This window comes from Rhopalosiphum maidis, chromosome 4 (genome assembly GCF_003676215.2).
Source record: "Rhopalosiphum maidis isolate BTI-1 chromosome 4, ASM367621v3, whole genome shotgun sequence".
NCBI classification, from domain to species: domain Eukaryota; kingdom Metazoa; phylum Arthropoda; class Insecta; order Hemiptera; family Aphididae; genus Rhopalosiphum; species Rhopalosiphum maidis.
The window spans coordinates 2,446,199-2,462,582 of record NC_040880.1 but is presented as its reverse complement, the minus strand read 5'-3'; the positions used below and the strand labels follow the sequence as shown (position 1 = coordinate 2,462,582).

At 30.5% G+C, this 16,384-nt stretch overlaps 1 protein-coding gene across 4 annotated transcripts in view; it reads right to left on the bottom strand.

Annotated features, from left to right (window-relative positions):
• Positions 1-16,384, bottom strand: part of LOC113549843 (leucine-rich repeat-containing protein 24-like) — a 291,653-nt gene that overhangs the window by 39,915 nt on the left and 235,354 nt on the right. The gene's annotated exons all lie outside the window — the stretch shown is intronic.

The following is a 16,384-nucleotide window of genomic DNA, read 5'->3' as shown; positions in this document are numbered from 1 at the left end:
CAAAAAATAAAATAATATATTTAGTTGTTACTATTACATTGAAATCTAACAAATTTGACTCATCACTTCTTCGAAGTTGCCCATGTTATACGTATATAGTATGTGTGTGTGTGTGTGTGTGTGTGAGATTTTCCATCTTCGTTCTCTTTTAAAAACCATATCCATGTCCCGTCGATACTCCCTTGATCATGATGATTTATAACATTATTCCTCTGTATTATTTTATTCCTCCTTATTACCTACTTCTTTCTTTTATTTATTGATAACCATGATATAATTAATCGGTAATTCTATATATACTATATATATATTTCATAATATTGATTTTACTGTCTTAATATAATTTATTATCTAAATTACCTTCTATTTTACTTAAAAATTAAACTAAAAACTAGATTTTTTTATGAAAAAAATATACGAACAGTATGCATAATATGAAAACTAATTAATGAAGTGACCTACTAAAAATTTGTCAATAAGTTAAAATAATATCTTTGCATACTCTCAAGGTGGTTTTGTACATACATATAGATATATGTGTGTGGGTTTTTAGAGATTATTATTTATTAATAAGTCAACTAAATTGAACATTTTTAAATTTCAAGATACTTTGATTGTAATTATTTCGTGCGAGTTATTTTTTCAGTACGAAAACATATCTGTTTGTATAACGCTACCTCAAATATTATACATAAATACACATAAATATATATATATGTATTACTTATAACAAATGTATTCTACATTTTTCCATTGTTTTATTAAAGTGCTTATCACATTATATAGTATAAATACAAATTTAATTTTTTTTGTTATTTTTTTATTATTATGTTGTTCTTTCAAATATTTTAAGATGAGTAAGAAAAAATAATCATCAAAAGTATTTTCCATTTATATACTTTTTCACCAAATTGTCGTTTTTTTTTTTTTTTTTTGTATATATAACCGCAATGAAAAATATTATATCGTCTATATAACAGTACACATTAGATATAAAAGTTCGAGATGTTCAATTTTTAAACGAGAAAATTATCATTTTTATATCTCAAAGTTAAATGAAAAAAAAACACAATTACCATCTTGAGCCACAGTTTTACACAAGTTTTTGTGAACTCTTAAAAATAACTACACATAAGTTAGTCGGTGTTCGTAATGTGCATTGCCAATCTCACAGAGAGTTTAATATATTATAAAATTATTTTATCGATCACATGGATGGTATTCGATAATTTTATTTATTTTTTTCATGGTTGATCGTTTTATTTTGATATACCTGCTATAAATATTATTATTATTATTATTATTACCATTATCGCAATCTAAATTTAACGAGTCAAGTAAAATAAATATTCTTGTCCATATTAATATGTCGATATAACGATGACACTTATTATACATTATACTTTTGATACGGATTCGAATCGATGAATAATTATAATATAAGAAACGTTTTTTCAAGATACGATGTCTATAATGTTGGAATTTCGATCAATATATTGTCCACCATTAATAGGAATCGTATTATTTATAATAGAAATAGTATTAATCCTCCTTAAACCCATTATAGTTGAGGAGTGAATTAACCTTCGTTTCCAAAATGCAACCTTCATGCAACAAAATGATAAGGTCTAGGTGCTTTTTTTACATGTATGTCATCGTAACTCGTGGTTAAACGCAATGTTCAATTTTTTCGCTACAATCGCGGGTATAATGTAGCATATCTATACTTACGTATTATTAGTTATCCTCAACATTAGTTATATATACATCGATCACAAAACACATACAGAAAAATATTCGATTTTAATAATAGTTTACCATTACGGTTGTTGTAGAGCGCTTGATTCGATTACAAAAAGATGTGTGAAACTGACCCTAATATCCGGTAATAATGATATTTTTCCAGTACTAATATTTCGTAATAGCGAGAACTACCATAAAGTAAGGTCATGGTGCATTTTCCAAATCATTACTGGAGCAATAAATTAATGTCTTCGATAATACTTTACTATATCGGAGGGAGATTGTCAATAACACTTTTCAAGACATAACAGTTTAAATTTGTGGTTATTTCCACCGAAAAATAAAAACAACGCCGTATAATATATTTTAATGGGAACACACGTGCAAGCACATGTTCGTAATCCATAAACGTGTCATATAAATATGTCATAAAAATACATGGCCAATACACCAATACCGATAGGTACTGCACACACGCAATCACATTACGTTTTAACGAATACATTTTTTTTCAAATTTATAGGCATAATTTTTAATTTAACTAGGAATTTCATACTATATAATCTACTTAGTAGATTCTACTAAAATAATTAATTTAATATGATTGAAATTCTATTTGATATTCTTCATAGCTAATAATAGTAATGTTATTCGTTTTAAATTAAATTGATACCTACGTTATTTGTATAACATTATACCAACCTACACAAAACGGGCACTGTAGTATTGTCATCCTGATTAAAATTAACAAAATCGTCGAAATTAATAATATATTTAGTATTTACCACCGTAAACATTATTATTATTTTTATAATTATCAATCCGTGCTTGTTTGCATTATGCACACAAATCAAATAATCCAGACGTTAAAAGTTTATTCTAATTTGCGTAAATCAGTCACCGTGTAAAACCACACAGATAGCACGAGTTTGTTAACTAGATTACACATTATTTTGAACGCGTAAAGCAAAAATTACTTGTCTAAACTACCACTGTTACGTTATTTTTGAAAGCTCTAATTTCTAATTTTAATTTTACATAACTATGGTTGGCATAATCACATTTAGTTTTTATAAGTTTGCGTTGCTTAAAATATAGGTCACCGCCGCTGCCGCCGCCGCCGCCGCGAACGCGTACACCTCATACTCGGTGTAGAGTAATTGAATCGGATTAAACGTGATAAAACACCGGGGGAAAAAGATGAATAAAATAATGTGACGTGTAAACGAATCCGTCGAAACGTACACTGGCGTTTAGCGTCGAATTCGATATCAGAAGTGCACACTATGCCGCTGTGCATTCAGATCGCTGCGGCGACAATAATAATTAAACTATAATATAGTACAACGGCGTTTAGCGTTTGACTGGTTAACTCAAAACGTCACACTGAAAATCGGATAATAACCATTCCTCGGAGACCAGTCCTGTCTGGTGTACTGCTTAATGCGGACGTGTAGCGCGCGTTGCGGGAATCGGTGTCGTCTGTCACGGGACAAACCGTACATATTACGATACAAGGTACGTTACCCTGGCACCCCTATGTCAAAATTTTCTACTCTAAATTATACCATTAGTTATTAACCTATTCGTAACCACAAATTCGGAATTCGTAACTTGATTTCCACAGCGGAAAAACCAATTTTTCTCCCGGGGGTGCTGCGGTAACGTTACACCAGGACCACCCCCCACATAGGGAAATGCACTTATTGAAATCAAAATAGTACCACTGTGCTGTATACTAGTGTGTACAAACAGAGCATCTGCTCTGTGGCGTTCGTTATTCCGCCGTGTCCATAGTCGACGCGTTACGATAGAGCGGTTAAAGTCACCCGAAAAAAAAACCCGATTGAACGATATAAAACCGTACGACGTTTCGTGCATGTGTCCATGTTCCATCGACGATCATCGCCGCGACCCGCAGCTATGACGGCTATAGCGTCCCGTTTTCGATCAAGTTTCGTGTAATCGACGCGTTCGCGAAGACCGCGGATAACACATTAATAGCAGAAAGCGTACGGTTTTCGTCGGAATATTTGGAAAAGTGTCTGTCGGCGGAACGCGGCGTACGAATAACGTGACGCGGCTCGCGATGCTGTGCACTTGACAGGACGAAGGAATGATCATTGAATCGGATTCCCGGGCCGAGTGTATTATACGCGACTATACGATACGCCGCGACTTTGCCGAGCAATAATTATTATAATAATAATAATAGCGCGTATAGTCGGTATATATTCGTCGTCGAAAGCAGCTGTATATACGTACACGCATGTATACACTATGCACACGTATAGTATACGAACCGATTCGCGTCTCCGTCCTAGTCACGATAAATCCGCGATATCGTGAATTCTGTCAAGCGTGCATAAATATTATAATAATATACAGTTTGACTACGACAATGGCGTGGTGGACGGGCGTAACTGAGTAATGAGTGTGTATAGATCCAAAGTCGGATGGGCGGACCTACCCTTTGGCGGCGAGACGGACGTTTTTAATAGACTTGCATAAATCCCCCCTCACCCCACTTCACTGATATAATTTACAAATATACATCACAACGGCGCGGCAGAATTCGCGGTCCACAGTTCGCCGGGATAAAATATGTGACCATATTATTATTACAATACTTTTATCGCGTCCGACGGCGTTGCGGGTTCCGTCGTTTCCGGTTCGGCACTCGTGAAATTAATAGATTGTTATCGTACTGATGTATTATATGCGTATTGTAATGTACTGCGGCAGTGCGACCAAACAGCGGCAGAAGATATCATTAAAAAACATTTGTTTGCGAGATAAACTTATAATCGGATTGAGATTTTTTTTTTTTTGCATCGCGGTGTATACTAATATATAAGTAATAGTATATAATTGTGGTACATTGTGTGTGTGTGTGTGTTCCAAAACAATTATTCTACTTAAAAACAATGAAAATGCACGGGTCATTTAAAAAAGTATATTTTTACGTGGTATTTAAACAATAATTATAGCATCGGAAAATAATACCATTAATATTTTACGTATTATTTTACTATGGATAATACGGATAATGTGGAATTAAAATATTGAAATGTTTATTAAGTTTAACTGAGATGCAATTTTAGTAATCAGTTGAATACGCTAAAATAAACTGAAATTTATCAGTGACGAATGATAATTTAATTTAGTTTTAAAGATTATTGTGAACGTATAAATAAAAATAAACCTTTGCAGTTCTAAAATATTTACCGGTATTCCGTCCTTAACTGATACATTGATTTTAAAAATATCATTACCGATTAATTTAATAATAATAAATGCGTGATAAATACGCATTGTCTACAGGAAAGCGATCATTATAGTTTATGCATTTATTTAAAAAAGTTATTTTAAATGGTTATTCATTTATACATGATTTAATAATACATTTTAAGGGTTTCAATCGCCGAAAAAAAGGCATGATGTTTTTTTATTGAGAAATCGGCGAAATATGTAAAATTATGTAAAATTGTATTTTATTTTTAAACTCATTATTGCAATTTATACGAAACACTTGTAATAATTCTACTATGAATAGGAAATACATAAGAGATCATCGAAACCCTTAAGTTTCTGAACACTGTACTCTCGGCCATAATATACAATACTTTATCGATCATTATTGACTGGAGGTATTTACTTTGTACCGCGTTTTAAATGTTCGAATCTTAAGGTACAATAATTATTATAATATCCAACCATTATTAACCATAAACGTTTTTTCTATATGTATACATACAAAAATAAATCGTTAATACTTTGGGACATTATCGTAAACGTTTGCCGGCGAATAATTTATTGATATATTTTAACGATAAAATTATTAACGGGAAATCCAAAAACTATATATCGTGCAACAGGTATAAATCATATGGTTTTTGGAATAATTAATAATTATACTCCATGACCAAACGTCTGGGAAACTCTCCCGGCGTTTTCTACAAATACCAGCTCGTTACCAGCAACGCGCGGCCTCACCTACGTATATAATACTCAACGTTAACCGAACGAAGCGTTGTTTTTTAATAACTTATACCTACGCACACGACGCATTACACTTATTAAATATTATATTTTCCAAGACGTCAGCGTTTTAAACCGTATTTTTTTTTTTTTTTACATAAAAGGAACGTTTCAAAAAGCGAAAAACTCGCCGAATCTCGTTATTTGTGACGACCCGTCATATTTTTTTTCAATTTTTTTTTTTACCTCGTAACTAATAACAAATATATGTATATAGAACACGGGTTAGAATTGAAACGGGTTGTATAAACATTTTAGTATTGATTATTTTTTTTGCCTCGCACAGAACGCGTTCAAAAGTATATTATTATATCAATTTATATGTATATATACATACACGCGCGCGTCGTATCTCTCACTCTCTCTCTCTCTCTCTCTCTCTCTCTCTGTCTGCCACTGTCTCTGTCTCTCTCGTATACACTCATACGCAGTACCTATTGGCACGACGAATGTGTGTCGCGATGTGAAAAATGTCCATAAATTACCGGGAGACGCACGCGATACTTATGCACCGTGTTTCCGAGATGTACGGAAAATATATGCACGCGTACGCTGAAAACACAATACAACATACGTATATATTATACGCTCGTAGCTATTATACAAGTTGTTTTTTTTTTTATTTCCCAACATTCGTTCGGTCCCTCGGGTGTTGGCGGTGTACGTCTGGTTTATATATATATATGGGTACGTATATTATGTGGTGTTTTAACGAAACGTTTTGGTGGTTTCGAGGAAGGAAAAAACTCAATAGAATATCATTTCCCCTCTCTGCCCGACTATCCGCACGACTTGGGATAAGCGACGGAATAATACGAATAGAATAAAACGACGAGATGAAAATGTGGCTCGCGAAGAACGACGTGCACAGCGACCGGCAGTTGTTCGTCGCAGCGACGGCCAAGAGACAGGACCGAAAACCCAGCCCTCGTCGGCGTATGTAGTACGCACGCACCACAGCTGTTTGTCGCCGTGTACCGTTGACGTATATAATAATGATATGAAGTATATACTCGTGTTATAAATGTACGAATTTCTTCATAAAACGTCTATATACAATCGTCGCGTTGTGCGTCGCCTGCGAATACTGCAGAACACGCGACGACATACGAATAAAAGAATTCGATACAGGTAATAATAGTCGTGAACACGTTTATCACTCGAATCACTCTAGACCAGCACTCACGAATACAGTTTGGATAATATTTTTTTCCACGACGTATATATATTGTATGCGTAATATATTCAACGTGGAACACGAAAATATAGGTCATTCAAGAGACATAATATTTGAATGCAAAATACACTTAATTATTACCATATTGTAACAGTTTAAGTTGAAGGACCAAAAATATACATTATATATTTTACCTATACTAAGATACTATATGATAAAATGTAATTGTCAAAATGAACATATTACATTGAAAATCGATTAGGGAATATTGAATATACTTCGCAAAACAACCGAAGTACACATACAAATTAATATTATTTGTTTATGTATGTAAATAAATGATTTATTTAGTGTGGCATAAAAAAAATATTATTTTCAGTTATTTGGTATTAAGTTACGTGCGATTGTTTTTATTCGTTTTCACTAACCATTGCTAGCCATTGCAAATATTGAGATAACAAGATAATGAACACACATCCGAGATACACTTGAATTGTCTATCCGTTACGCCGTGATTCCGGAATTGATTCTTAAAATGCACAGTACAAATCTTATATAATTATTATTTATAAGATATGGGTAAAAATGGATCTTAACTCAAAATTATAAAAGTCGCATTAATTTCGCTATTTATTTATTACACGTACATAATTAAATGCGTGTGTGTGTGTGTGTGTTTATCACCCTATTTAATTTATAGAAACCAACACAAATAATCAATATTTTGAAAAAATGATTACAAATATTCGTATATTATATACTTAAAAATCACACAATTGTTTTTACAATTTATTATAAACACTATACACAATTAAAAAAACAATCAAAATGCAACATCTACATTCGTGTTCGGTACTTAATTATGTTTTTTTGTAAGTATTAACAACCAAATACTTTAATTTAGCATCTTACAAGGAATTTATTTTATTTCTTTCGTAACTGTTATTCTTGACATTCTTGCAGACTTATTTAAAACTTGAATAATTGCTAAAGTTAACTCTGAACAGGTAACTAAAGAGAACAAACAAACAAACGTCGACTACAAAGACGAAAAGATTGCGTTTTTTTTTCAATTGAATTGTTTCGACCGAGAACGAAGACGCAGCGTTATTATATTCATCGGATTTGGCAGTGAATATATTACGCCAGAAAGGTGTACAACCGCTGAACATCAAGATTTACATTTTGTTTTATACGCACGTATAACGAAATATATATATATATATATATATAATTTAGCCTGTAAAAACGAAAAAGGTCAATTTAGAATACGGTTGGGTAACCCCAAATGTATGTTGTAGGTATAAGTACGTAGTATATATATGTACTGAAAAAAAAACAGATAAATTGGGTGTGCACGCCACGGGTTTTCTCTTTTTGTGTTATACATGTCCAAAAGCCTCCTGGAATCATATTGTTCCGTATTACGTTTTACTGCACACGCCAAACGTTTGATCATCGCGCACGCACACACACACACACACACACACACAAGCGCGGGCGTACCGTCGGGAGGTTTCTTTTCACGGGCGAAAATCGAGTTTGTCACTTCGGCGCGTTCTGTAGCGAGTCGCTGACGGCCGTGTCCTGTTACACTTACCATACCTTTAATAAAAAGCTCTCACACGTGCACACCTACACAAAAGTGACTCCCTTCCACTAGTGAACCGTCGCCTTTCAGTCGTATTACGTCCCCGTCGACCTTTGCGCGCCCGGCCCGAACAGCACCGCACGCATATCCTCTGCTCCCGCTCCTGCCATTCGGGGTGGTGGTCCCCTGCCATCGAGGAATTCGTTATCACCGCCGTAAACCCGTGGGTTGATGGCGTTTCTTGTATACGGTCGTATGTATAATTTACTCGTCGAGGGTCATACGTGCTCGACGGACAAGCCGCGGAGGCGATTGCAGGTCGCAGAGCGCAAAAAAATAACCCCCCCCCCCCCGAGTCAATATAGTCAATACTATATATTATACTAAACTCGAGCATTAGCATAATACATATGTATGTATATATTATGTCACATTTACGAGCGAATTTATCCCGCTGCTGCAATTTCGATCCGATATAATGTATACGTACATAATATACGGCGAACGTGCAAAACAATCCGCCTGCAAATCGAATAAGACCCGATGACGTTAAATGGTTATTCAAACAAAAGTCGTAAGCGCGTAACGATATCAGCTATAATATATAATATATATATAGGAAGCGAGTGCGTGGCGGCAGTAAATGAGTCCGATTCACTGGGGAATCCGCTGCAGCTTCCAATTAGGAAACGGCATCGGACGAATTCTTTATCTCTCATTCTCTCGGTCACTCTACACCGCTCTCTCATACCCTCATTAAAATGTGTATGTGTTCGTTAGTGTATGTGTGTGTGTGTGTTCACCTAGAATCTAACTCTCCCTCTCTACATAATGCGTATGAGTATTCAAGTCGTATATGATGTACGAAATACGGTCGTTTTGTGACCTCCGTGCCCCCGTGTACACGTACACTGTATTATATTATATTATTAATATATATATATATATGTATTATGTGTATAGTCCCATTGAAACGCTGCCGTTGCCGTAATGAATTCCATTTCAACTGTGACGTTTCCAAATTATTATTATTATTATTATTTTTTATATTTTTTTCATCCCCTTTTACGTTTCTCTCTTTTTTTTACGATTTTTCGTTTATTTATTTTCGTTTTTTCTACCGGATTTTATTTGCTCGCGCTGATTTTCACATAGTGCCGCTCGTTATTCAAAGGAACTCACGACCGCCGTAACTACTGCCACCGCTCGTCGTGCCCTCGTTGTCCTACGCCATCATCCATTGAGTGAAGAAAAAATAATAAAAGCAAAAATTTCGACGCTGAGACCTAAAGGAAATGCGTATGTACCGCACTTACCTATTCGAAAAGAAGTATATATATATATATTATATGGTATATAAAAAAATATTATACATATTTTTTGTTTAACTAAAAAAAAAAAATAAGTGAATGCAATGCTCATATAAAAGATATCCAGAGTATACACATTATTTATATATTCATGTATATATATATATAACACAAAGCGAATGAATTTTTCTGACAACATAAAAATGCTAAACATTTTTGAAACTACTGAAATTGTCAAGTACATGATAAACATAAAATCCCATATTGTTCCAAAACACAAGCATGATATAATTGTTTAATAATATTTAATATAATATACTTATATCAACTGCATAATAATATACCACTTATTTATTCTTCATAAAAACATAAAAGTGAAATAGCGCTAGTGTATAATATTTTTAGTATTTACGATTATCCAATTCTGTAGCTTTTATTTTTAATTTTCATATTTCATGAGTAAATATACGATATTAAACACGAGAAATAAATCGAGAAAAAATGATAAAATTAAAAAGTGAATTTGTTCGTTTTTTTTTTTTTAAATAACGGGTTTTTTTTTTATTCGCATATAAAAGAGGGGTATACAATGTACATACCGTAATACCACTGCTTTACCCTTTTATTGCTGTCCGACGGTTTTTCAAATAATTTATAAAGTATTCGTGAAAAGTAACCTAATATTGATAATCATAATATTAGTCGTTAATAAAAGTGAATATTTTTTAATACAATTTTCTTCTTTTAATACAAACTTTGGGTATGGATTTAAATATCATTTACATCTCATTCGATATTGATAAATCGAAATGATTTTATTTTATTTTATTAGGGTGATGATTTTCGCTTATGTATGTCTATATATAATAATATTATATATTATTTATATGATAATTATTAAATGAGTGCCCTTTGAATTTACTCGATGAATAATATGGAAATGTAACAATAGTTATCATAATCGCACAAATAAAACCTGAAAAATAAAAACCATAAATATTTTATATTTCCATAATGTAAAAAAATATAAATATTCAAATGAATACAAATCAATATTCTCTTTAAAACTAAACAAAAGCAATCAATACATTATGATTTTAAATAATCACTAAATTAACCGATTAGTCATTGAAATTAATGTAAATAATAATTTAAGTATACGTAATATATTAGAAACTTGTAAAGACGTATTGTGTGTATACACACAATATAGTTAGCCTACTTGTTAGTAGAAAATTGATATTTGATATTCTATAAACCCATTTATATTGGTATTTAAATCTCCTTTCTTAAAAATTATTTATTTACAGTCATGAATATTTTAATTTAGTGTATAGTGTCGATGTATCATCTGATTATGACGTTATATAATATCATATTTTATTATCTCTATTCGTACATTCTTACATTTTAAGTATGCATTTTTATTATTAGTACCTAAATATGAATATATAATTATTTCGTATAATAAAATAACTAAAAAAAAAATTATAATACTTAGGAAACTAATAATATGTAACATGTAACTAACAAGTAAACTTAAACGACAGAAACATGTTATTTTTTCTACTTGAATTATTTTTAAAATATACAAGGAATCAAAATAACATCATTAAGTTAGCTGAAATGTTACCTAGCTTTGGAGTAAATCCAATTACCCTAACAGTAATCCTTATAAATTAAGTTTGTTTTAATAGTTTTATATTTAAGCTTATCTTCTCCTTATTATTTTATTGATAGTAATTTGAAAATGTTAGAAACTTCCTAGCTCGTTATAATAATAACCAATCGTATACTATAAACTGTATGGTTAATATATAATTATATACTCAGAGTGGTAGTTTTAACATTACATTTTTAAATACAGCAACGATTTTATAAATTAACACAATATACAATATAGATAATAAAAATGTTTGTCATTATGTTAATATATTATATTTATAATTGATTCACTGTAATAATATTACAGTAGTAGAAGTAGTGTACTAGTAGATAGTAAAAATACTGTACATTATTAAAGAGTAACCCCCTGTAAGTGACTATATCGGTAAAACAACTATGAATAAAAAATCAATATACGTACATTTAAATATTTATTTATAAAAAAAATTCATGTTGATATTATTGTTGTTTTCCATTAATTGTTGTTCTTTAGACTTTTATTTTCATTTTCCTTTTGTTACATTTTTAAAAACAATTTTTCATTGTTCAAAATTCTATTAGTTTCTATCATTTCTTTTGTATCCCGACTAATGCGAAATTCTCAATAATTGATATCACTCACACTTCCCATTTTTTTAGTCTCATTGTTATTATTTAATTTAATTTATTTTGATCCTCATTGTTGAGTGACAAAACATTACGTCAATGTATACATTTAACAAACAATATAATTTAGAAACTAAACATCCGTGATTTCTTAGTTTATATACCTCGAGTCTCCAAAATGTTTTTGTTAATATTTATACATTTTTATCTTGGGAAAATCTTATTTCATTTATCTAACTAAGTACCTATTTTTTATGCTGTCAACGAAATGTAATACATGTTATACTAAGCAACGTTTTAATAGAATAAACACTTATCATATCGAACATTGTGAACGTTTATGAAAATATTGTTTTACTACACTTTTCAACTGTAGATATGATTTTAGATTCTGTGGAAATACCAAAATGTATTTACTTAAAATTACCTATAGATATAATAAATTAATATTATTAAATAACTGACGTCTTAGGGAGCGCATGCGTAACTAATTTTCAGGTTAACTGTTTAATTTTGTGTATATGTATAATACTCAAGACCACGAAACGGAATGACAACAGATTGATGGCTATTGTCGGTTTATGTATTCGTTGAATGTTTAAAAGTCGATAATTTATTTGGTTGGCAAGTATGCCATAGTAGTGAGAGCGGGTAGCATGAAACAGACACAATTCAAGTGGATTTATTTTTATACACATTTTTATCACCGAAATAACGCAACAATCGGTTTTTCTTTTTTTTTACACCGAAGAACGGGCGTGGAGCATAGCTATCGGAGGTAATTTCGTTTGTTAGGAATTTATCCGCCACCACCACCGTTCGATCGCAACCCTTTTTATACGAAAACACAATACCATACGGATGGAATTTCAATGTCCACGAGTGACGGCTACAGAAGACTATTATTACATAAAAAAATAAAATAAAAATATATTGTACCAAGTACGGGCAATGCTTTCTCTCTCTCTCTCCCCCCGTGTATTTATACACATTAATATTATATTGTGATATTATATAATCGAGTTAACCCAAAATCTGAGGCGGTAATGATAAATGATGATATTATTTTTTTATCCAAAACCCTCCGACGGAAACTCCTCCTGGGAAATTGTCGATGTGCTTCGATTTACGTTCACGTGTAATCCGGTTAGCAATGACTGGACCATAATGTTGTGCTATATGTTGTATTATATATATGTATATAATATTTTCCAGGCGTTATGAAAATAGTATTAAGTTACACAACAGCTGCCTGAGGGTAATGCATGAATAGTGTTTACGATGTCAAAAACATAAAAATATGTATAGGTAGGTTGTAAAAATAAATTCATTCTGGTTTTGGACTTCGGAAACACGAGAATGATTTCTTGGTTTCATATTCGACCAGAGATTATTGAAACTACTTTTATTTTTTATTTTTTATGGACTACACCTATACCCGCTCCAAAATTATATAACGAACTACATTGCTTGGAGCGTATTCCTGTGTCAATTTTCATTAGGTAGAATTCGGCGAAAAATATTAATTCTCTTGTGGAAACCACATCATAGTACCTAATCAAATATTTAAAAATAAATGTTTTAATCACTGACACGTTATTTAGTAGGTTCATAAACTGCAATAATATTTGTGATACAATTTTCAATAGTTTGAATATTTTTATTTTTCGCCGAGAGGTTGACAAGCGTATGACATTGACACATTGGCTTTACATTTTTTTTTCTTCTAGATATCCAACATATTTTTTTTAGCATGCAGAAAAAGTAATTGGTAAGAGGTATATTATAAGTAAGTGTACTGTTTTAACATATTGTGTGGAGTTTAAAGGAATTGAATATTGAAAGGTTTTAAAATGATCGATTATAATTTTTTTTCTGATTTATGTTAAGGTATCTGTTTACATTATAAATGTACCTTATTAATTTAATTATCTAAAATTTTAAATATACCTTTATGTTTTCCTAAATAGCCTGTTTTGAGTATAAACATATTGCAAAAAAACTCTAACTAACGATTTCTAATATGCTTTTTACTCGTGATGGAATACGATATTTAAATATTACATATAAGTTAAAAATTAAACCCATTATAACGATGGACAGTTCCAAACTGACATTCTTCTTATCAGTTGTAGTTCAGTAAACCGTTGTTTATGAGCATATGATAAAACCGGGCGTACAGTGTGATTATTAACATTTAATTCACCAGCAATGTGTTATTTTTTACACTCTGTAGCTTAATATTATAATTTTTGATTACAAACAATATTATGAGTTATGATATAAACGTAGTGTCTAATAATATTATCCACGCATGTTATTTAGTAGGTTTACTGATCGACAATATTCTTATTTGTTTGAATAGAATTTAGTGACATTGGTAACGGTGATGTGCATGTACATTATTTAGAAATATTCTACTTAAGTTACGATAATATATCTCATATAATTTCTTTAAAATCTTTATTAACATCAATATAAAGAACTACAAGTGTTTATCAGAAAATTTGTTCTGGCCTGTACAATGTTAAAAATTACTGTAGGATGTTAAGCTACCGGAAATAAATATTAAGCTTTTTGCACGTGTTCGGAGAAGTGTCGAAAATATCATTAGTATAATATTTTAAGGTTTTTCTTTATTTATGAGTGCTTTTAGTGTTGTATTGTGTATAGATATGTGTATAATATAGTATTTATATTAAGTAACAACAATAAGATTATACCAAGCATTTTATTATTAAATATATTGATTAACAGATTATGATATTGTTATTCAATTTAAAATATTGTATATTATCGTAATTTAACTTGAAAAATAGATATTAAAATAAGTATTTAATAATATAATGATTTTGAAAAAGGTACATTTAATCGCTTGTATACAATTTAATATTAATTTCATAACTAATTTTAATCAATCGCTGTATTATTAAAAATATAAACAATTTAATACAGTCTCAAAAGGTATAGAATCAAACTAATATTTTAAATTTAGTTTTAATAATGTATAATATATATTTTTATAATACGGAAATTTTATATATCTATAAATGTATTTATTTTGTATGTAATAAATAAATTGTTTATTTATTATTATTATCGTTGGATATAGCTTTAGATGAAGATTAAAAATAATTTTGTATATTAATAAAGTTTCTAAAAAAAAAAATAATAATATTAAGTAAGTATATAATATTAAAAAACAAATAATAAAATAAAGTTATTTTTATTCAATTAATCAAATATGATAATAATATTTTTAATTTAGTTTTTAAATGATTTTACTAATTAAAATATTATAACGTCTCTATAAGGGAAATACTCGTATTAAACGAAACAGAAAATAAGAAAATAAATAAATGTCTTAAATATACAAATGCAAAAATACTGATGGTATAGTATTGAAATAAAAAAGTCAGCTGCGCTGTTAATAGAGGAAGTTATTGTTCATTAAAGTATGTGGTTATACTTTATGGCTTACAAAAAAACAAAAATTTCCTCTCCCCTAACAAAAGAAAAAAAAGAATTGAACTTAAATTTTAAAAGTATATTACAATTAGTAGATTTTACAATTTTAATGACAAATTTTGATAAATTGTATTGTTACTCTTAACTTAAAAGTGAATTTAACAAAAGCGTGTAAACTGTTAATAAACTGTAATAAATCTAATAGTAGTATATAATATACTAAAGTACAAAAAATTGTTGTACTATTCAAAATTACTGGAAATATATCAGTCAGAGAAAGAAATTAAATAGCGCATCTGGGTAGAGAAACCGATATAATAATATACCATGTAGGTACACGAATAACGTCTAAGTCTATAGAAAATAAAAAATCATCAACTTCTTCAAAATTATATTAGCTCAAATAGTAAAACGACCAGCTTACCTCCATCACAATGATTCATACGTAGATATAGGTACTACCGTTTTGTAATACATTGTTTCAATTACTTTATTATATTCTCATTGTATTATATAAAATAAGGTTACTCTGTATTTTTTTTTTAAATTTTTTTCCCCTTTGAAAACCCTGAAAAAAAAAATAACGAAATATCGATTTAAATCTTTTAAAGTGGGTTGTACGATGAGCCATTAATTTATGTTAGTAAAATCTGTAAAAGGTGAAAGAATTTGCACGAAAACATCTTCTATGCACTATAGGTAATTTAGTATAATGCTATAATGTTGTCACCGCCAGGTGTACCATAGCCCACAGCAATATTATATTAATTTAAGACGTAAATT